This window comes from Bufo bufo, chromosome 5, assembly GCF_905171765.1.
Source record: "Bufo bufo chromosome 5, aBufBuf1.1, whole genome shotgun sequence".
Classification (NCBI taxonomy): domain Eukaryota; kingdom Metazoa; phylum Chordata; class Amphibia; order Anura; family Bufonidae; genus Bufo; species Bufo bufo.
The window spans coordinates 503,781,088-503,802,764 of NC_053393.1; the positions used below are offsets into that span (position 1 = coordinate 503,781,088).

Genomic DNA, 21,677 nt, shown 5'->3' on the forward strand with positions numbered 1-21,677 from the left:
TACTGACTATAGCCTCCCTAAATGTTAAAAGTCTTAACAGCCCTTATTAACGCAGTATTGTTTGGAAAGAAGCTAGAAACCTTCATTGTGAGATACTGTTTGTGCAGGAAACTCACTTTCACAAACATAAATTTTCCTATAAGAAGTTCCCTCACACATTTGTATCTTCCTGCTCCGCTAAATGCAAAGGTGTAGCTATTGCAATTAAGAATTCAGTAGCCTTCACTACACAATACTATCGTAGACCCACAGGGTCGATATCTGGGTGTGATCTGTGATATTAATAATGTTACATACACTCTCTTTAATGTATACTTTCCCAACAGGCATCAATCTAGATTTTGGGTTTCACATTGGCCCAGGATAGAGTCGGCGAGCAAAGGTATCTTAGTTGTAGGAGGCGACCATTTTGGATTCACAATTGGACACCTCTACCCCTGGGAGACACCTTCCCTACCTTGCGAAATCGCTGTTAGGCCTATTGCACACGGACGGTTTTTTTTCCCGTTTACTGGCCGTTTTTTGCGTTCCGTATACGGTCCGTATACGGAACCATTCATTTCAATGGGTCCGCAAAAAAACCGGAATGTACTCCGTATGCATTCCGTTTCCGTATTTCCGTTTTTCCGTTCCGTTTTAACATAGAACATGTCCTATTATTGCCCGCAAATCACAGTCCGTGGCTCCATTCAAGTCAATGGGTCCGCAAAAAAACGGAACACATACAGAAATGCATCCGTATGTCTTCCGTTTCCGTTCCGTTTTTTGCTGAACCATCTATTAAAAATGTTATGCCCAGCCCAATTTTATCTATGTAATTACTGTATACTGTATATGCCATACGGAAAAAACGGAACGGAAAAACGGAACAGAAACGGAAACACAACGGAAACAAAAAACGGAACAACGGATCCGTGAAAAACGGATCGCAAAACACTGAAAAAGCCATACGGTCGTGTGCAATAGGCCTTAAGAAGTAGTTCTTTATGACGTGTGGCATTGTCAGCATGGAGGTGAGAGGGACTATACCAACCTTTTTCTCGTCACCCCGACAGTCATATTCCCGTATCGATTATTTTCTAGTCAACAAAACCTCATTACTCCAAACAGTTTCCTCTAGCATTAAAACCATCACCTGGTCTGACCACGACCCAATTACACTCACTTTAGCAGAACAGTTCTCGACTCCACTCCCATCCCAATGGCGCCTGAATGATTCCATCCTAAATCACCCGACTTACAAAGATAGGTTACAAGAGGCCCTCTCATCATATTTTGAATTCAATTCCACACCCGACATGGATCCCCAAACCTTGTGGAGTGCACATAAGGCAGTCATAAGAGGCAACCTTATTGAATGCTGCGCACATTTGAAGAAGGCGCGGAATAAGGAAATTATGGAATTACTCACTTCCATTAAAGGGGTTGTCTGGGTTCAGAGCTGAACCCGGACATACCCTTATTTTCACCCAGGCAGCCCCCCTGAGGCTAGCATCGGAGCATCTCGTAGTCCGATCGCGCAGGGCACGGGCTCTTTTGTTTATCGTAACACACTGCCGGGCGGAAGCTTCTGCCCGGCAGTGTGTTCGGTGACATCACCTGCTCTGATGGGCGGGCTTTAGCGCTGCCCTAGCCGTTTTACTGGCTAGGGCAGTGCTAAATCCCGCCCTTTAGTGCTGGTGACATCACCGGGCTTCCTGGCAGCCCCATGGAGAGCCCGGTACGTCACCGGGTCTCCAAAAAATGCCTTTGCCCTGCGCGATTTAGCGCAGGGCAAAGGAGCGATGCTCAAGTCAGGGGAGCTGCCTGGGGGCAGCTCTGAACCCGGACAACCCCTTTAAACGCTTAAAGACATTAAACAAAGCCTCGGTTTCTGCCATTCATTCCGCAACTCTTCGTGATCTAAGACTGTGCCTTAAGGCAATATGGTCATCCAAACATGCCCTTTTTCTTAAACGGTTCAGGATGCAATGGTATGTACATAATAATAAGGCAGGTGTGTTTCTAGCCAAAAGGCTTAAACAATCCGCGACTTCCCCCCCCCCGGATAGGATTTTTATATGATAAACATGGTAACAAGATCATCGACCCCCGACTCATAGCAAACCAGTTCATACAGTTTTATGAGTCCCTGTACAACCTGAAAGATGATGTCCAAACATTATGCCCTACTGAGAAGGCAATCAACTCCTTTCTTCAAGCCATCTATCTGCCCAAGTTATCACTAGATCAGGTTCAGTCATTATCCACTCCGTTCACTACAGAGGAAATCACGCAAGCGATCAAGTCACTACCATTACATAAAGCCCCAGGCCCAGATGGTTTTTCTAATGCTTACTATAAACACTATGCCGCAACATTAGCGCCCCATTTAGAGAAAGTATTTAACAAGGCTGCAGCGGAGGGCAGCTTCCCTGAGGAGATGCTCATGGCTCACGTTATAATTCTCCCTAAATCGGACAAAGGCCCGACAACGCCAGCGAACTTCCGTCCTATTTCTCTCTTAAACTCGGACGTGAAAGTTTATGCAAAGATAATAGCAACAAGATTGGTGAATTATATCCCACTACCGGTCTATCCAGACCAAGTTGGATTCGTGGCAGGGAGACAAGCACCAAATGGCACTAGAAGATTCATAGACTTGGTTCAATAGGCTGAAAGCACTCAAGAGCTTTCTCTGTTTCTAGCTCTGGACGAAGAGAAGGCGTTCGATTGAGTGTACTGGGGCTATTTATTGGCCACTTTAGATAAGTTTGGATTTCAGGGCATCATCAAATCCACTATATTGGCTTTATACTCCACCTTCGGCCCGAGTGTTTGCCTCTGGTTTTTTATCGGATCGTTTTGTTATAACCAACGGCATCAGACAAGGCTGCCCATTATCCCCCATTGTGTTTGCCTTAGTCATGGAGCCTTTTGCAGAAACAGTCAGAAAATTCCCCATTATTTCAGGAGTCTCGGTGAAGGGTGAGCCTCACAAACTGGGCCTCTATGCTGACGTCATACTGTCACTAACATGTCCGGAGATATCCCTCCCGGGGTACAGGATGTTATAAAGAAGTTCCAAAACGTATCCTACTATAAACTGAATCTATCAAAAACCCAGGCATTTACTGTGGGGGTAGACACCACCACGAGAGCGAACTTGGTTTCTAAATATCCCTTTAATTGGCAGGAGAAGGGCCTCGTTCACATCACCGTTACTCCTTTCCGTTCTCCGGCTCCATTGCAGGACTTTCGTCTCCGCTCAAAAATCATGTTCTGAGCGGACACCGAACGGACCCCATTATAGTCTATTGGGTCTTTAGGCTCCGTTACGCTCAGTTAGGTCTCAGTTATCTGCAGAATCCATCCTTTCGGTTCTCCTGCTCCTCAACGGAGCCGGAGAACAGAAAGGAGAAACGGTGATGTGAACGAGGCCTTTCTTGGGTATCACTCTTACTAAATATGGCAAAGATCTCTGTTCAGCGAATTATCAATCCCTATAAAAAAAAACAGCTGATATGATTTGGAAATATTCTCATTCCTTATTATCATGGGCCTGCAGAGTCACTGTTATTAAAATGATGCTGCTCCCAATTTATTTTATACACCTTTCGCACTGTGGTGATACCGGTACCTGCCGCTTTTTTTCAGTCTTTGCAAAAATTGCTCGCCGACTTTGTCTGGGCTGGTAGAAAATCCAAAATTCGGTTCTCTGCAATGACCAGACCATGGGCTAGGGTGGGTATGAGTATTCCGGATATAAGGAAATATTACTGGGCCTGTGTCCTTACGCAAATGAAGGAATGGTGGTCACACGCCAGCGACGAGATGGGTGACCTTGAAAAAAAGGCGATTTCTCCCACCCCCCTTATTGCACAGTTTAATTTGCATCACCAAAAAACTCCAGGATCTCCTGCCTCTCTGGCTAGTATAAAGGCTTCAACTACAGTATGGAAAAGCCTCCTCCCATATTTAGCTACTCTACCTAAAACTACTATTTAGAACCTACTCTAATTATACTTGAATGTCTGGATTCCAGATCTTCATTTAGAGAATTGGCTGGTGGCAGGGATAACTAAAATTGCCCATCTGTTCCAGGGGACAACCCTGGACTGTTTTGAAAGTCTAACCCGCAAATGCAACATTCCACAGAGAGATTTCTATAAATACCTGAGGATAAGGCATGCCTTATCTAGTCGCGATATCCCCTCACTGTATTACAATCCATTCCTAACCTTTCTCTCATCCGCCAGTGGATCTATTAGGGGCATCTCTTTCTTTTACAACATTTTGATATCTCCAAATACAACTGTGAAACCTCCCTTTGTCCTTAAATGGGAAAAGGAATTAGTGGAGGAACATCTGATGGAGGATTGGTATCTAGCCTTTCCTATAGCGGAACAGATACCTTCAGGGGCTACACATTGGGAGACTGCATTTAAAATACTTCTCCGTTGGTATAAAACACCTTCTCATATTCACAAGCTTAATCACACATACCTGCCTTATTGTTGAAGAAATTGCGGCCTCATAGGCACATACAAACATGTATGGTGGGACTGCCCACTGATCTCTAAGTTCTGGGATGCAGTGTTCCTTCTCCTACAGAAAGTGGTAGGATTGCAAATCTCCAAGTCGCCATCTCTAGCCCTTTGTTTTGTGGGTCTCATAGACCTTCCCTCACAGATTAGGGTAGTTTGTGGTCAGATAATTTTAGCAGCCAGGGCGATGATTGCCAAATCCTGGAAATCCAGCTCCCCGTTGAACTAATCTCTATGGTTCAACTACACTTTGAGCTAGAAAAAAATTATGCTTCCCAGTCAAACAGACAGTCCAAGTTATTGAAATGTTGGGATCCTTGGATCCAATTTTCCAAACCGTAGCTGCTACTCACAACGCCTGTAACAAACGAGCTCTCCGTATGATTAGCCGTATAAACAGTTAATAATCACCGTTTTTCCAGGGTCATACTTATCAAGACAAGAGGTGCCATTTTGTCTTTGTTTTTCATTGTTTTTTTTTTACTGTTTCTGTTCTTACTTTTCTGTTGTACTTTAAGAAAAATGTTCCTGAGACTTGCTTTAATATTCAAAGTTCCTGCGTGGACCACTTTCACTGTGTTTTGAAGCGAGGTCCCCTCGCAATGCAGAGTGTAACACGTCTCTTAATAAAATAAAAAAAAAGTAAAAATAAAATAAAATAGGGTCACTAAGCCACCACGTGCACAAAATTACGAAAAGATGCCTGGACATTCAGGCCTTTTTTTTGGGGGGCCCTGTCATGAAAGGGTTAATGTTTGACTTTTGAACAAGCCTTGGTAAAAAATAACCGATGGATATTTGTCTTGGCTATTTTCCGTTGTCATGTTCCAAGGCTTGTTGAACATTGACTTACAGGAAGCCACCTCCAGTGGGTGGCGCTAGTGAGACGATTCTGTTTCTATGGGAGATGCCCTCTTGATTGTTAACCATAATATATATACATATAAATTTCCAACTAAGGAAAACATTGATTGGTGGTAAATGCGATGATCAAAGCATTTAGTTTGCGTTGCCTCTGATTTCTTTTTTCTTTTTTTTAAAATTAGTTTTCCCTGTAGAAAATTTTTATGTTGTGGAAAACATCTTTTGGTTTATGACCTTTTATCAATAGGCGATTCCTTTCTTAAAGGGGTTCTCCGGGAAATAAAAAAATGAAAATACTTAAATATTACTTTATTATAAATATATTCCTAAATACCTTTCATTAGTTATAATGGCTCGTTTTGTCGGGGAAACAATCATTAGGAGAAACAAAATGGCGGCCGTCCTATAAGTACAGACAAAACCTGTCCTAATCACACAGGAGGACAAGTTAGGGTGGGTTCACATCTGCGTTCTGGATTCCGTTATGGCTTTACGTTATAAAAAAGTTATAACGGAAAATAATGGAATCCATAAGATGGAAGTCAAAATGGAAGCCTTTAGAGGCATTCCATTTTGATCTGTTTTAATAGAAGTCTATGGGGAATCATAACGGATCCGTCTGGTTCCCGTTATGCAAGACTGAAAACTAAGTCCTGTCGACAGGACTTTTTTCTCCGTTCTGCATAACGGAAACCCAACAGATCCGTTATGCTTCCCCATAGACTTCTATTAAGACGAAAAGCAAAATGGAATGCCTTTTAAAGGCTTCCGTTTTGCATTCCGTCATAATACAAGTCTATGGGCAGCATAACAGATTCGTCCTTCTGTCTTATGGATTCCGTTATTTTCCGTTATAACCATTTTATAACGGAAAGCCATAACGGAATCCAGAACGCAGATGTGAACCCACCCTTACTTCACAACACTGAGGTAAAGAGCTGCCTCATCCTCCTCTCTGCTTGTCAGGGATTATGATCTTGATAAGATAAGAACTTCAGCTGAATCTTTGTAGGAATGAAGAGGAGACATGAAGTAAGGAGAGGACGGACAGCACAGACAGTGGTAATGTGAGGTAATGGAGACTACAGAAGAGTGCTGCTGCTCATTATCCACATCCCCACCCTCCTCTCTGTACTTCATGTCTCCTCATGAACTCCATTCCTACAGAGATTCATCTGAAGATCATAATAAACTGTATTCAAGATCATAATCCCTGACAAGTAGAGCAGAGAGGAGGATGAGGCATCTATTTACCTCAGTGTTGTGAAGTAAATTGTCCTTCTGTGTGATTAGGACAGATTCTGTGTGTACTAATAGGGCGGCAGCCATTTTGTTTCTCGTAATGATTGCTCCCTAGACAAAATGAGCCACTATAACTAACGAAAGGTATTTGGGAACATATTTATAATAAAGTAATATTTAAGTATTTTCATTTTCTCAATTCCAGGAGTACCCCTTTAAAGATAGATTGCAGCTCATGGCGCAGTTCAAGGAGCCAATGCACTAGATAACCGTGAACTCTCCTATCGTGTCCAAAACGGAAAAGAATAGGACATGTTCTTTTTTGCGGGGGCGGCGGAACGGACATACGGATCTGGACAGCACGTGGTGTTCTGTCCGCAATTTTTTGAGGCCTCATTGAAATGGATGGGTCCACATCTGATTCTAATATACGGTCGTGTGAATGGACCATAAATCTGCGGTATTCAGAAAGTAGCAGAATATGGAATGATATATTATCATTTCCGTGCAACCTTCATTGTATATTTGTATCTTGGAGAGTTATGAGTTAGAGTCCCTGCAGTTTATTCTCCCAGACTAGAAGTGTCAAACGTACTGGGGCGGATGCCAACAACAGAGGGCCCCTGTGCAAGAACAGTACACGGGCCCCTTGATTTCCAACTCATAATTTGCCTGACTGAACCTCTCCCTTTTATATCACATTACCTTACCTGACCAAAACCAATTGTTATGTCACAGCTGCTTATAAGTACACACATTTGTGATGTCACAGCTGCTTACCGAGTACACACATTCGTGATGTGGATCTGGATATATTGGAGGCTTGGGCAGAGAAGTGGTAGATGAGGTTTAACACTGACAAATGTAAGGTTATGCACATGGGAAGGAATAATGCAAGTCACCCGTACATACTAAATGGTAAAACACTGGGTAACACTGACATGGAAAAGGATCTAGGAATTTTGGTGAACCGCAAACTAAGCTGCAAAAAACAGTGTCAGGCAGCTGCTGCCAAGGCCAATAAGATAATGGGTTGCATCAAAAGGGGCATAGATGCCCGTGATAAGAACATAGTCCTACCACTTTACAAATCACTAGTTAGACCACACATGGAGTACTGTGTACAGTTCTGGGCTCCAGTGAACAAGGCAGACATAGCAGAGCTGGAGAGGGTTCAGAGGAGGGCAACTAAAGTAATAACTGGAATGGGTGGATTACAGTACCCTGAAAGATTATCAAAATTAGGGTTATTCACTTCATAAAAAAGATGACTGAGGGGAGATCTAATTACTATGTATAAATATATCAGGGGTCAGTACAGAGATCTATCCCATCATCTATTTATCCCCAGGACTGTGACTGTAACGAGGGGACATCCTCTGCGTCTGGAGGAAAGAAGGTTTGTACACAAACATAGAAGAGGATTCTTTACAGTAAGAGCAGTGAGACTATGGAGCACTCTGCCTGAGGAGGTGGTGATGGTGAGTTCACTAAAAGAGTCCAAGAGGGGCCTGGATGTATTTCTGGAGTGTAATAATATTACAGGCTATAGCTACTAGAGAGGGGTCGTTGATCCAGGGAGTTATTCTGATTGGAGTCGGGAAGGAGTTTTTTTCCCCCTAAAGTGAGGAAAATTGGCTTCTACCTCAGTTTTTTTTTTGCCTTCCTCTGGATCAACTTGCAGGAAACAGACCGAACTGGATGGATGGATGTCTCTGTTCAGCTTTATAAACTATGTTACTATGTTATGATGTCACAGCTGCTTACCTGAGTATATCGATTTATGATGTCACAGCTGCTTATCTCAGTACACATTTGTGATGTCACAGCTGCTTAACTGAGTACACACATTTGTGATGTCACGGCAGCTTACCTGAGTACACACATTTGTGATGTCACGGCAGCTTACCTGAGTACACACATTTGTGATGTCACCGCAGCTTCCTTATGATTTCACTGCAGCTTCGTCACTGCAGCTTTACTTAATGTACACATTATTGACGTCACAGAATACAATGTGACTAAAACCCACTTGTGATGTCACAGTAGCTTACCTGACTGAATCACATTGTGATGTCATTGCAGCTTACCTGTATTTGTGATGTCACAGCTTGACAGACTGATACTTGTGATGTCATCATAGTATCTTACCTAGGGGCAGATATTGAACACAGGTGGCCCCTATGCAAAAACATTATTTGTCCAATGCACACAGCAGAACGTACGTACAGGAGGCCGCCCGAGGCACACAGATTCCCTCTGTACACCCTGTGTGCCACTGTATGGTGCTCTGTAGGCTTCCATTAGGGCTTGTTCACACGAACGTGTGGTGCCCGTTTCCATATTGCGGATCCGCAATACACGGGCACCGTTCAGTGTGCATTCCGCATCATGGATGCGGACCCATTCACTTCAGTGGGTCCGCAAATCCGGAGATGCGGAACGGAAGCGTGGAGTGCTTCCTGGGGTTACATTCCGTGCCTCCGCACTGCAAAAAGATGGAACATGCTTTAACTTTTTGCGGAACGGAGGGATCGCGGACCCATTCAAGTGGCTGGGCCACGGTCTGTGCCTGTGCATTGCGGACCGCAATTTGCGGTCCACAGCACGGGCTTCACACGGCATGTGAACGAGCCCTTACGGAGATCTACTCCCTTAGGTAAAATGCTTCTAAAAAACAATAGCAATGTAATACGACATCTGATGGAACATGGCGTGATTTATACTTCCTTTATGAAATCGGAGATGCTGTAGCGCCCCATGGAAGTGTATGGGAGTCGTATGACAGCTCATGTATGACCGGCTTCAGTCTCATGGGATGGTTTGAGCCACATATTGGGATGTGTTATCAAGCAATATGACACATCCCTTCTGGTTATGTAACACAGCTGGAGATTAACGTAGTCCTTGCTGCGCAGGACGTATATGAGGCTGAAAGAATTATGTGCACAACCCTGCATAAATGTCTGTGGGTGCTCTCATATATCATGAATGGCTCCGGCAGAAGATCACGTTGGAGCGCGGTCACAGAAGCTGGCAGCGTATCTCACATCTGTCACACACCCGAGCACTGGCTTATGTCCCTGCTAATTATAGGATCAGTGGCCGCACAGTAGTAAAAGAGCTGCGGACTGAAGTCCATTTAGGACAAGGAACATACAGGGTCACAGATGGGGAGATAAAAGGATAATTTAATTTCATTTCCTTTGTGGTGTAAAAATTACCAGGGTATAAGGGCGGCGTTCTTCTTCTGGAGAGCCATCAATGGGTTTCCTCAAGTCTTTGATCCTGTCATGGGACGCTCCTTTATTGCTGGTCAGACGGAAACAATTCAGTTCTTCATCTTGATTCTGCATGGACTGTTTAGGTCCCGATGTGACTGAAGGTCCTTTTACACGATGGGGAGTTTGTATGAATCGTTTGTTAACCCGATCATTGTTGTGTGCAAACACCCGACAAACGTGCAAGCGCTCAGTTGTCAGGAGATTGCATGCCGCCTTAGAAATCCCCGTGTGCTGCTGACAGTTTTGGATCGATATATGGCTGAATGATCGCATGGTAATGATTGTCCAGGCGCATACAGTACAGCGAGACGAGCTTCGATCGACAGCGATATTGTTCATCATCCTTGTAAAGGGAGCGTAAAGGGGGTGTTCCCATCTGATAGGTGCGGGTCCCACCTCTGGAGCCCACAAAGTGCCGGAGGGCACACTGCGCATGCGTGGCCGCCTTCCGCTCATTTCTATAGGACTGTAGAAAATAGCCAAGCAGCGCGCTCTGCTATTTTCGGAAGTCCTATTGAAATGAATGGGAAGCGCACCGTGCAAGCGCGGTCACAGCAATATTCACTTCTATAGGGCTTAGGGAAATATTTTCGGCAGTCCCAAAGAAATGAATGGAGGGCGGCCACTCATTCGCAGTGCACCCTCTGGAACTTTGCAGGCTCCGTTCTAAGTATAGGCTGTGGTCGCAGAGGTGGGACCCCCACCTATCTGACATTGGGACCATATCCTAGAGCAGGGGTAGGCAACCTCTGGCACTCCAGCTGTTGTAAAACTACAACTCCCAGCATGCATACTTGCTCTGCTCTTGTAAGAACTCACATAGAAATGAATGGAGAATGCTGGGAATTGTAGTTTCACAACAGCTGGAGTGCCGAAGGTTGCTGATCCCTGTCCTAGAGATATGCCCCCAATGTCCAAGATGGGAATAACCCTTTAAGTCATTTAAGGTCCCCACATGCCTTCAATAGCTGTCGTTTGGCTGTAATCCTTCTGAGCCCCCCCCCACCGCACACATGTATGCTCTACGGTAACCGATCTCCTTTAAGAACTAAAGGATACAGTGTGTTGGAATTTTAGGGTCCATTCACACGTCCGTGTGTGTTTTGCGGATCCGCAGCACATCGTGCGGCCCTATAGAAATGAATGGGTCCGCAAAATGCGGAACAGAATTGCGAACGTGTGAATGGAGCCTTACTCCCCATTTTTTCTCTCCTCTGAAACCTGCCCCTGGGGGAAGTCAGGAGGCACCTGTACGCATTATATTGTTGGCTGGTCCTGCAGGGTCTGGCCAATATTAATCTAATGTGTATGTTGAGCTTTAGGCTTCCTGCACATGACCGTATTCGTTTTGCGGTCTGCAAGTCACGGATCTGCAAAATACGTGTGCGGTCCATGTGCAGTCGTCACTTTTCGCATGCCCTATTATAAAAATGCCTCTCCTTGTCTGCAAAACGGACAAGAATAGGACATGTTCTTTAATTTGCAGGACGGCTGCCGTCCGCATTTTTTGCGGCCTCATAGAAATTAACTTGTCTGAGGGGTTAACTACCGCGGATCGCAGCGCACTGTGTTTCTGCCGCCGCCTACATTTGTAATGTATTAATCGTTAGTTATCATTGGTGGCGCAGTGGCCACAGCCCCTCCCCTCTGTGCTGTCATTGGTGGCGCAGTGGCCACAGCCCCTCCCCTCCTCCTCCCCTCTGTGCTGTCATTGGTGGCAGCAGCACAGGGGGGAGGGAGAGACTGCTTCCTTCTTCCCTGTGCTGCTGAGAGCAGCGCGATCCATATTCTCTGATACTGGGCTGTGTAGTAGCACAGCCTAGTATCGATAAAAGACAAATCCCGGTATCGTTTCAATACCGGGCTAAAAGTATCGATTGGGTATTGAAACTTCGATACCCGAAACAACCCTAGATGTTACCACCCCCATGCTTCACAGTAGGGATGGTGTTCTTGGGATGCAACTCATCCTTCTTTTTCCAACAAACAAGACGAGTGAAGTTTAGACCAAAAAGTTCTACTTTGGTCTCATCGGACCACATGACTTTCTCCCATGCCTCCTCTGGATCATCCAGATGGTCATTGGCAAACTTCAGAGATAAGTATGAAGAAACCAGCACTCGCTCAGGTGCACACTGGCCGGGAGAGGAGCACACTCCACGATAATTACATAAGAAAACTCCCAGCAGCTGTGTCTTGATGCAGGTAAACTTTTTATTCCATTAGTAGGAATGGTCCTATAACCAGGACACGTTTCGGCGATGTGCCTTTATCAACAGGTGTATCCAAATGTAGTGAGAACAAGATATATATACAAAAGGTCCCACAAGGGACTACTAAAATACATGTTGTGATGGTTTACAGTTCACCATGTCATGTGACAGGGACATGGTTGGTTTTTTGGATATGATGGTTATAAAAAATCAAGAGGGCCAGTTATCCACTGATCTTTACAGGAAGGACATGGATAGAAATAGCATTTTACACTATACGAGTGCACATCCCCCCTCTTTAAAGACATCAATACCTAAATCCCAATATCAGCGGGTGCAACGGATTGTCTCGGATCCATCTACACAGAACCAGAGACTTGAAGAAATGACCATAAGATTTAAGGAACGAGGATAACCCTTACATATCCTAGCCAGTAGTGGTGTTGACCAATCTGAAATGACAACTAACCCTAGTAAAAGGGACACCGCTAGGGTAGCATTTATACATAAGTTTCATCCTTTTAACAAACAGATTGATAATACTGTCAGGAAACATTGGCACCTATTGGGTAAAGCCTGTCCAGAGCTTATGGAGTTTAAAAGCCCACCTTTAATTTGCAATAGAAAGAACCCTAGCTATAGGGATATGCTAGTTAATGCACGCCAGAGTGTACTGTCAACCCCACGCAAAGGCACGTTCCCCTGCCTGCATTGTCTCCAATGTTCGCACTTCATCAAGGGCCCCATATTTCATCATCCACATACTGGACGTTCATTTGAAGTAAAGGGTTTCTTTACATGTGAATCTTCTAATGTTATCTATCTCATTAAATGCCCTTGTGGTCTGCTATACATTGGAGAGACAGAATTAATAAACACAAGTCAACTATCAGAACAAAAGATGTGTTGTTACCTATACCAAATCACTTCGATAAATGTAGACCTTCCATGGCCCAGCTGAAGTTCCAGGTTCTGGAACAGGTGACTAGACCACGCAGGGGGGGTGATATCAAGAAAATCCTCTTACGAAGAGAAGCCTTCTGGATCCACACGCTGGATACACTGCACCCAAAATTTGTAACATTTTTATTGATCACAACTGATTTACAGGTTTTTTTTTTTTCAGGCGTCGACTATTTAATTATCCACTACGGGATTAGACTACAACATATAAGGCGGTTCTCTTATCCTAGCGCTTTTTGTTATTCTAGTATGTTTGTTTATGTTCACATTGATGTTTTGTATCCTTTTGCAGCCACTCCCCTTGTGGGATGGGCCTCCCGTCCCTGTGGGCGGTACCTTTTGTATATATATCTTGTTCTCACCACACTTGGATGCACCTGTTGATAAAGGCACATCGCCGAAACGCGTCCTGGTTATAGGACCATTCCTACTAATGGAATAAAAAGTTTACCTGCATCAAGACACAGCTGCTGGGGGTTTTCTTATTTGATTGGCAAACTTCAGAGGGGCCTGGACATGTGATGACTTGAGCAGGGGAACCTTCCGTGCAATGCATGATTTGAAGCCATGACGGCGTAGTGTTCTACCGACAGTGACCTTTGAAACTGTGGTCCCAGCTCTCTTCATGTCATTGACCAGCTCCTCCCTTGTAGTTCTGGGCTGAATCCTCACCTTTCTTATCAGTGATACCCCACGAGATGAGATCTTGCACGGAGCCCCAGTCCGAGGGAGACTGACAGTTGTCTTTAGCCTCTTCCAGTTTCTAACAATTGCTCCAACAGTTGATCTATTTTCACCAAGCCCTTTCCAGCCTTGTGGAGGTCCACAATTTTGTCTGGTGTCTTTTGACAGATCTTTGGTCTTGCCCATGGTAGTAGTTGGCGTCTGGCTGACTGTGGGGTGGACAGGTGTCTTTAAATTGCTTGGACAGGTGCTACTAAGTTAGATTAATGAGTGGAGTAGAGGTGGACTTTTTAAAGGCACAGTAACAGGAATTTCAGACCCCTCCATGATTTCTAAGTGGGAGAACTTGCAAAATCGCAGGGTGTTCAAATACTTCTGTTCCTCACTGTATGTATTAGGGTACTTTTACACTAGCGTTTTTCTTTTCCGGCATAGAGTTCCGTCACAGGGGCTCTATACCGGAAAAGAACTGATCAGTTTAATCCCCATGCATTCTGAATGGAGAGCAATCCGTTCAGGATGCATCAGGATGTCTTCAGTTCAGTCATTTTGACTGATCAGGCAAAAGAGAAAACCGTAGCATGCTACGGTTTTATCTCCGGCGAAAAAAACTGAAGACTTGCCTGAATGCCGGATCTGGAATTTTTTCCCATAGGAATGTATTAGTGCCGGTATTCAAAGTACCGGAATGCCGGATCCGTCCTTCCGCAGGCCGAAAAAAATAAATGCCGGGTCCGTTTTGCCGGATGACACCGGAAAGACGGATTCGGCATTTCAATGCATTTTTGTGACTGATCAGGCATTTTTAAGACTGAACAGGATCCTGATCAGTCTTACTAATGCCATCAGTTGGCATACGTTTTTCCGGATCCGGCAGGCAGTTCCGGCGACAGAGTGTGAAAGTAGCCTTAGATTTTTTCGGCGTGACCATATCCTGCTTCTATATTACATTGCCTGAGAAGTAGTTCCAGACGCGGGTGCAGTAATGGTGTGGTAATTGCATGGCTCACTAATGACAGCAGCAGACTGGTAATTATAGGCAGGGTGCAGGATGCATGGCGTGTCTGTGGCGGGCAGAGGTCTGCAGCCCCCTTAATCACTCCCTGCTTCCACGCTATGTCATTTCATCTTTCAGTACAGTATGTTGTAATTTACACTTCAGACAACAGCATTTTATCCCGTGTACTGTTATTTTTCATTAGCATATCACTGTAAACACGCATTTCAGTAAAAAGATGCCCCCAGTGCTCTCCAAAAATCTGAAGTGCGTCCAAAGGTCCTTTTTCAGTGTCCGATGTAGCAAGCAATTGTAAAGATGAAAGTGTTCCTTCCCGGCAGACCGTTACTTTTACATGCAGTGATCTCCTCCACAGTTTGGGGAGGAGTGATCACTATTGCCATCGCTCGTCCCCATACTGCATCATTGTTTAGACGGTGTCTACACGATCGATCCTGTTACCTGATGAATGAGCGTTTTGCTCGTTCATCAAGTAATTGGCAGCAGCTTTACACCGACAGATCATCGCTAACGAGCGTCCATATGAACTCTTGTTAGCAATGATCTGCCTGAACATTGGGCAGTGTATAGGGACCTTAAAAGGCTTGACCGATGACCTATTCTCTGGATAGATCATCCGTATCTGAGCAGTAGAGGCCCTACTACCGGGACCCCGCCGATCAGCATTTTGTGTTGTGAGCCCCGCAGCCTTCTCCGTGCTCGCCACATACAGCACCGTACATTGTATTGCAGCTGTGCTTGGTATCTCATTCACTTCTATGGGGCTGAGCTGCACCTAGGCCACCTGGCAGGTGAAAGTGTCGTTACTGGCTTAGGCAAAGCTGCGAGAAAGAAGCGGCGCTCACAGGAGCACCAGAGTTTTCTTCAACAGCTGATGGGCGGTATCTACCCTCTAGACCCACTACACCACCAGGGGCTAATATACAGTAATAAGGGGTTTTCTGAGACTTAAAGGAGTTGTCCCACAAAAAATATTCTACAGTTTTCAAACCAGCACCTGGATCTGAATGCTTTTATAATTGCATGTAAGTAAAAATTTAGCATAGCCGCTGAGATATTCAATAAAGTCTATCTGTATAGCGCCACCTGCTGTTTGTTGTTTTACTTATTTCTGTGTCCAGCTCACTGAGAAGGCCGCACATGCTCAGTTTCATCCTTCAACTGCCTCCTGAGCTGTGATAGGGAGAGCATGGACACGCCCCCTGAGCTGTAATAGGGAGAGCTGAGACACGCCCCCTGAGCTGTAATAGGGAGAGCTGAGACACGCCCCCTGAGCTGTAATAGGGAGAGCTGAGACACGCCCCCTGAGCTGTAATAGGGAGAGCTGAGACACGCCCCCTGAGCTGTGATAGGGAGAGCATGGACACGCCACCTGAGCTGCAGCAGAGAAGACACTCCCCTTGAGCTGCCAGCTTGATATAAATCTTGCAGAGCAATGAATGAGAAGATCTCTGGACCCATGTGAGGTACAGGGCTGGTTCTAGCTTTGTTAGGCCTCTTGCACACAGCCGTTGTGGTTCCATTCCGTGCATTGGGGACCGCAATTTGCGGTCCCCAATGCACGGGCCCGTGATCCGTCTTTCTGCAAAAAGATAGAACAAGTCCTATTTTTTTGTGGAATGGAAGCACTGATTGGAACCCCATGGAAGCACTCCGTAGTGGGGTTCCGTTCCGTGCTTTCGTTCCGCATCTCCAGATTTGCGGACCCATTCAAGTCAATGGGTCCGCCTCGGTGATGCGGGGTGCACACGGGCGGTGCCTCGTGTATTGCGGAACCGCCGTATATGTCCCGCAATGCGACCATGGGAGCACAATGGCCGTGTGCAAGAGGCCTTAGAAAGAGGTTATCAAGTACTATATGATATTTGATTTTAATTTTTACATTAGTCATGGGACAACCCCTTTAAATACTGATGACCTATCCTCTGGATAAGCCATCTATATCTGATCGGTGGTGGTCAGACACCCGGGACCCCTGCTGATCAGCTGTATGAGAAGGCACCAGTGCTCCTGTGTAGCGGCAGCACATCCTCTGTGCGTTCCTGATCTTCAGCTGGTGTAAAAGGCACACAGAGAAGCTGTGGATGTGGAGATCACTTACATTCACAGTGTTAGGCCTCATGCACACGACCGTTGTTGTGTTCCGCAAAATGGGGTTCCGTTGTTCCGTGATCCGTTTCCGTTTTTGTTTCCGTGTGTTTTCCTTTATTTTTGGAGGACCACCAGACATGAAGGAAAGTAAAAAAAAGTCTAAGTCAAGTTTGCCATGCAAATGATAGGAAAAAAACGGACGCGGACAATCTTGTGTGCCTCCGCGTTTTTTCACGGTCCCGTTGACTTGAATGGGTCCGCGAACCGTTTTCCGTGAAAAAAATAGGACAGGTTATATTTTTTGGACGAACTGGAACCACGGATCACGGACACGGATGACAAACGGTGCATTAGCCGAGTTTTCAACTAACCCATTGAAAGTCAATAGGTCCGCAGAAAATCACGAAAAACGGAACAACGGACACGGAACACAACAACGGTCGTGTGCATGAGGCCTTACATTTATATCGCTCTTTATGGTGAAAATGCTGAATAAAGAAGGTTTGTTTAAGCCCTTTGTTTTCCCCGTCACACCTCATTCTGCACTTTCCCTTTCTCTTCCTTTGTTTCCCGGGTTTTGCTTTCACCTGTGCTCGTTGTCGCCCCCTGCTGGGTAATAGACTTTGTGTAGGCTGCCAAGAGAAATCCAAGGTGATAATTGCTCTCGCCTAATTTCTGGCTCACAGTTATGGTTGTCAAATTAGCTCTTTTTCTAGATGAAGAGAAGAAAGCTGTGCCTGTAGCGCCGCCTATTGGATGGAGGATATCCTATACGATTGGTGCTATGTATTTCGTAATATATAATACCTGAGTATACAGACAACAGTTTCAGATTGGTGGTGGTCTGACTCTCTGCACCCCATGCGATCAGCTGTTTGAATCGGCCGCGGTGCTAGTGCGAGAGCTACGTCCTCTGCAGTATTTACTTGCACGCCCCCTACATTGTAGTGGTGAAGCAGTGTAATTACAGCTGTTTGTAACATTCAAGTGAATATGGGAGAAAGCTGTAATTACCCTGCACCACCCGTGTAGAGGGCGTGCCGGTAATAAGTGCAGAGGACGCAGCTCTCACACTAGCGCCGCGGGTCCCCCACCGATCTAAGGATAGGTCATAAATATCATCAACCCGGAATAGGGCTGAAACGATTGTAAAATTTTTTGCATCGAGGATTCGTTTGTGTCATGTGACCACGGGGTGTGAGTGAAGCGCTTGCTATTACTCACCGCTCCGTGGTCACCCGCTGGCCCGCACCACGCTGCATTGTCCTCCTGACATATCGTCAGGACATGGTGTGCGCTTACGTGCACTATGACCTGACGTCAGGATGACAGTCCAGTGCGTGGAGAGGACGATGGACGAGCTGTGGACCGGCGCCCCTACAGGAGAGGTAAGTATTTTATTTCACTGGAGCTGGGGACATGGCTAGGAGGGGGAGATAGTGGCACTGGGGGGCATCTGATGACACTTGAGGGGGAAGCTGATGGCACTGGGGGGGGGAGCTGATGGCACTAGGGGGGGGGAGGTGATGACACTGGGGGGGCAGCTGAGTTTTTATAAATAAAAATATTGTTTTAATTAGTTTTTTGTTATTAGAGTACTCAATCGTTGGATTAATCGATAGAATACTCGATTACAAAAATAGCTGCAGCCCTAACCTGGAATACCCCTTTAAAGTATACCAGTAGCTTCTGCTGGCCTGGACTTCCCTGCGTGATAAACGATCCAGTACGTGGGCTGCTTGTATGTGAATTCCTTGGGCGCCGCTGTTCCATGTTGGCTGGATCAGATGAACCGCACCATGCACAATAGGTCAGTAGTGTCAAGTGATACCGCTCCGTGCCAGGGGGACTTCGGTGCTGGAGAGACATGAAAGCGGTGAACATTGCGTTCGGTGGTTTCACTTTCTAGAGCCGTAGTGATTACAGCGCCGGTCCAAACAACAGGCAGGTTGTATTTCATAGCGGGCTGGCTGCAAGGATTATTGCTCCATTCAGCCGGGTCATGCTCAGCTCTTGTGTCTGTGAATGAACACAACAAAAGGAAGAATTAAAGGGCCCTTAAGACCTAACTTTTAATCTAAATCGGATAAAAAACCCCCTATATTTTCAGGCGAATAGAAAATACACAAAGGCAACGATAAAGCCCAACTACCACTGAGCAGATGGCGTCCACTGGAGAGACCCCGTGATGGAATGTGTGAATATCAGGATATAAGAGCAATTAACTAAGGCAATGGCAAATTATTATCACGGGATAGGTACTTTGTTACTTCTTTTATTTTCTATCTGCACTATGTTTTCTATCTGCTACCCTTGAAGGGGAATTTTCTTTATCTAGGGCTAGCTGAGGGTCAGACAGGGCAGGCACGAGGACAGGGAGATCCCACCGTCAGGGGTTGTCCCTGGGCAGAGGTTTAGTTAGGGCGGGTACAGGGAGAGTCTCTTTTTCTTATCCTCGCCGGTATCTGATTATTACCCCCGACCTCTGATTCCTGCCTCTGTCATTGCCTTAGTTAATTGCTCTAATATCCTGATATCACGGGGTCTCTCCAGTGGACGCCATATGCTCAGTGGTAGTTGGGCTTTATCGTTGCCTTTGTGTATTTTCTATTTGCGTTAAAATATAGGGCGTTTTTTATCCGATTTAGATTAAAAGTTAGGTCTTAAGGGTCCTTTTAATTTTTCCTTTTGTTGTGTTTATACTCTCTTTATAAGGATACCAGAACTATCTGTTTGTTTATCTATATTTAGCAATTTGTCTTGTGTCTGTGACCCGAGGGCCGCTTTATGACGCCCCCGTGAACCACTGCTTCTTGGGTTGAAGACTGCTCTAATAGGCAGGCACTGGACGCCGGCTTCCTTGCCCTATTGCTTTGGGGACCTGGCATGTCCGTAAGTTTCATGAGCAGCCTTTTGATTTAAATAGGTGTGTGTGTAATGCTTCATTTCTCCTGTGGTGGCGCTGCAGGGAAATGTAACGGTTCCATCTCTGATCTCCAGCCGGATACCACGTGATCAGCATATTTTCTGGGGTCAATTCTAACAATAAAGTGGACAACCCATTTTCCGGTTAGATTAATTTATCCCCTATCCACAGGTGAAGGACTGATGAAGAATATTTCTTTTCTTGCGTTCCTTCTCTAAAACCTAGGTGCGTCTTATAGGGTAAAAAATACTGTGCTAATGTATTGTGATTGTCCATATTGCCTTCTTTGCTGACTGGAGTCATTTTTCCATCGCATTATAAAAAACCCATATCCATGGATTACAGCCTTTGCTGCAGTGCAGATATGAGGTGGCCTGGACGTGAGCTGCTGTGCATGCGTGCCTATTTGCGCTTTCACAGTCTCTACCAGAGAGGCAACAACAAGTTCTGTAGATCCAACAGTTCAGTGTTTTATTCACACTTTAGGCAAGTGACAAAACAAGCCGTCATAATTAAACAAAAAGTCACCTTGTGGTGTTGGTGGTAATTCAAACATGTGTAAAAAAAAAATTGTGCACAAGCCCTAAGCAGGAGGCTGCCTCGTATAATGCGGACTCTCCTGCGGTACTTTCTGTTGTGTGTAGGTGGCTGAATACTTGTGCAGCGAGTTCTGAACACAATGTACTTCTTATTATGAGTCACAGGATTTAATATTGAAGCAGGTGACGTATACAAGGGAGTCTATAATTGTCCTGTTCCTATAGATTTTATTCCAGTAGGACCCCATGGATTGCTGTAACAGGTGCTGATGAGTCTGCCTCCCCCTGCCCTTACGAGCAGTAATAAAGTTTACCCTGGCATTCCTTGTTCATGAATAGAATGCCAGGGTTCAGTGAAGACTTACACGCAGGGACGGTGGAGAGCTGGCTGGCAGTTTCTGTAGTCACCTGTTACCTGTGTCCGTGATCAGAATGGGACACATGCTTTGTATGCAGAAGTGCGTTTGTGGTCATATTATAGTACGTGTGTGTATAGAAGCATTACCCCCCTCTTGTTTTTTAGGATGTGTGATGCCAGAGGGCCATGCCGTGCTGTGGTTTTATAAAACATTAGTGTTAATGGGAGTGTCTTATCTCCTTAAGGGTCCATTCACACGTCCGTATGTGTTTTGCGGACCGCACATCGCCGGCACTCTTATAGAAAATGCCTTTTCTTGTCCACAATTGCGGACAAGAATAGGACATGTTCTATTCTTTTGCGGAACGGATTGCGGATCCACAAATGCGGATAGCACGTTCCGGCCCCATTAAAAATGAACGGGTCCGCACCTGTTCCGCAAAATTGCGGAACGGATGCGGACCCATTTTGCAGACGTGTGAATGGACCCTTAGGTGTGGGTTGAGGCCCCTTTACAATGGCCAATGATCAGGGCAAATTTCCTTAGGAATGCTCCTTCCTGATAGTTGCCCTGTCTAAAGGTGCCCCTGATCACTAGATGAACGAGCAAACTCTCATTCATCAGATGTGTAAACAGGAATCTGCTGCCCAGAAACAATAAATGTGTATGGGGACTATCGATCACAGCGGAGACATTGCATTATGTGAATTCAACACTTGCCTCCCCTGATGAGCAGGCAGTAGAGATGAGCGAACTTCTGTTTTAAGTTCGGCGTCTAAAGTTCGGCTTCCGGTTAGCGGAGGATCCCGATATGGATTCCGAATTCCGTTGTGGTCCGTGGTAGCGGAATCAATAATGGCCATTATTGATTCCGCTACCACGGACCACAACGGAATTCGGAATCAATATCGGGATCCTCCGCTAACCGGAAGCCGAACTTTAGACGCCGAACTTAAAACAGAAGTTCG

The 21,677-nt window shown here is 45.5% G+C and overlaps 1 protein-coding gene across 2 annotated transcripts in view; it reads left to right on the forward strand.

Annotated features, from left to right (window-relative positions):
* MPP7 (membrane palmitoylated protein 7) overlaps positions 1-21,677 on the forward strand; it is a 332,266-nt gene that overhangs the window by 66,971 nt on the left and 243,618 nt on the right. The gene's annotated exons all lie outside the window — the stretch shown is intronic.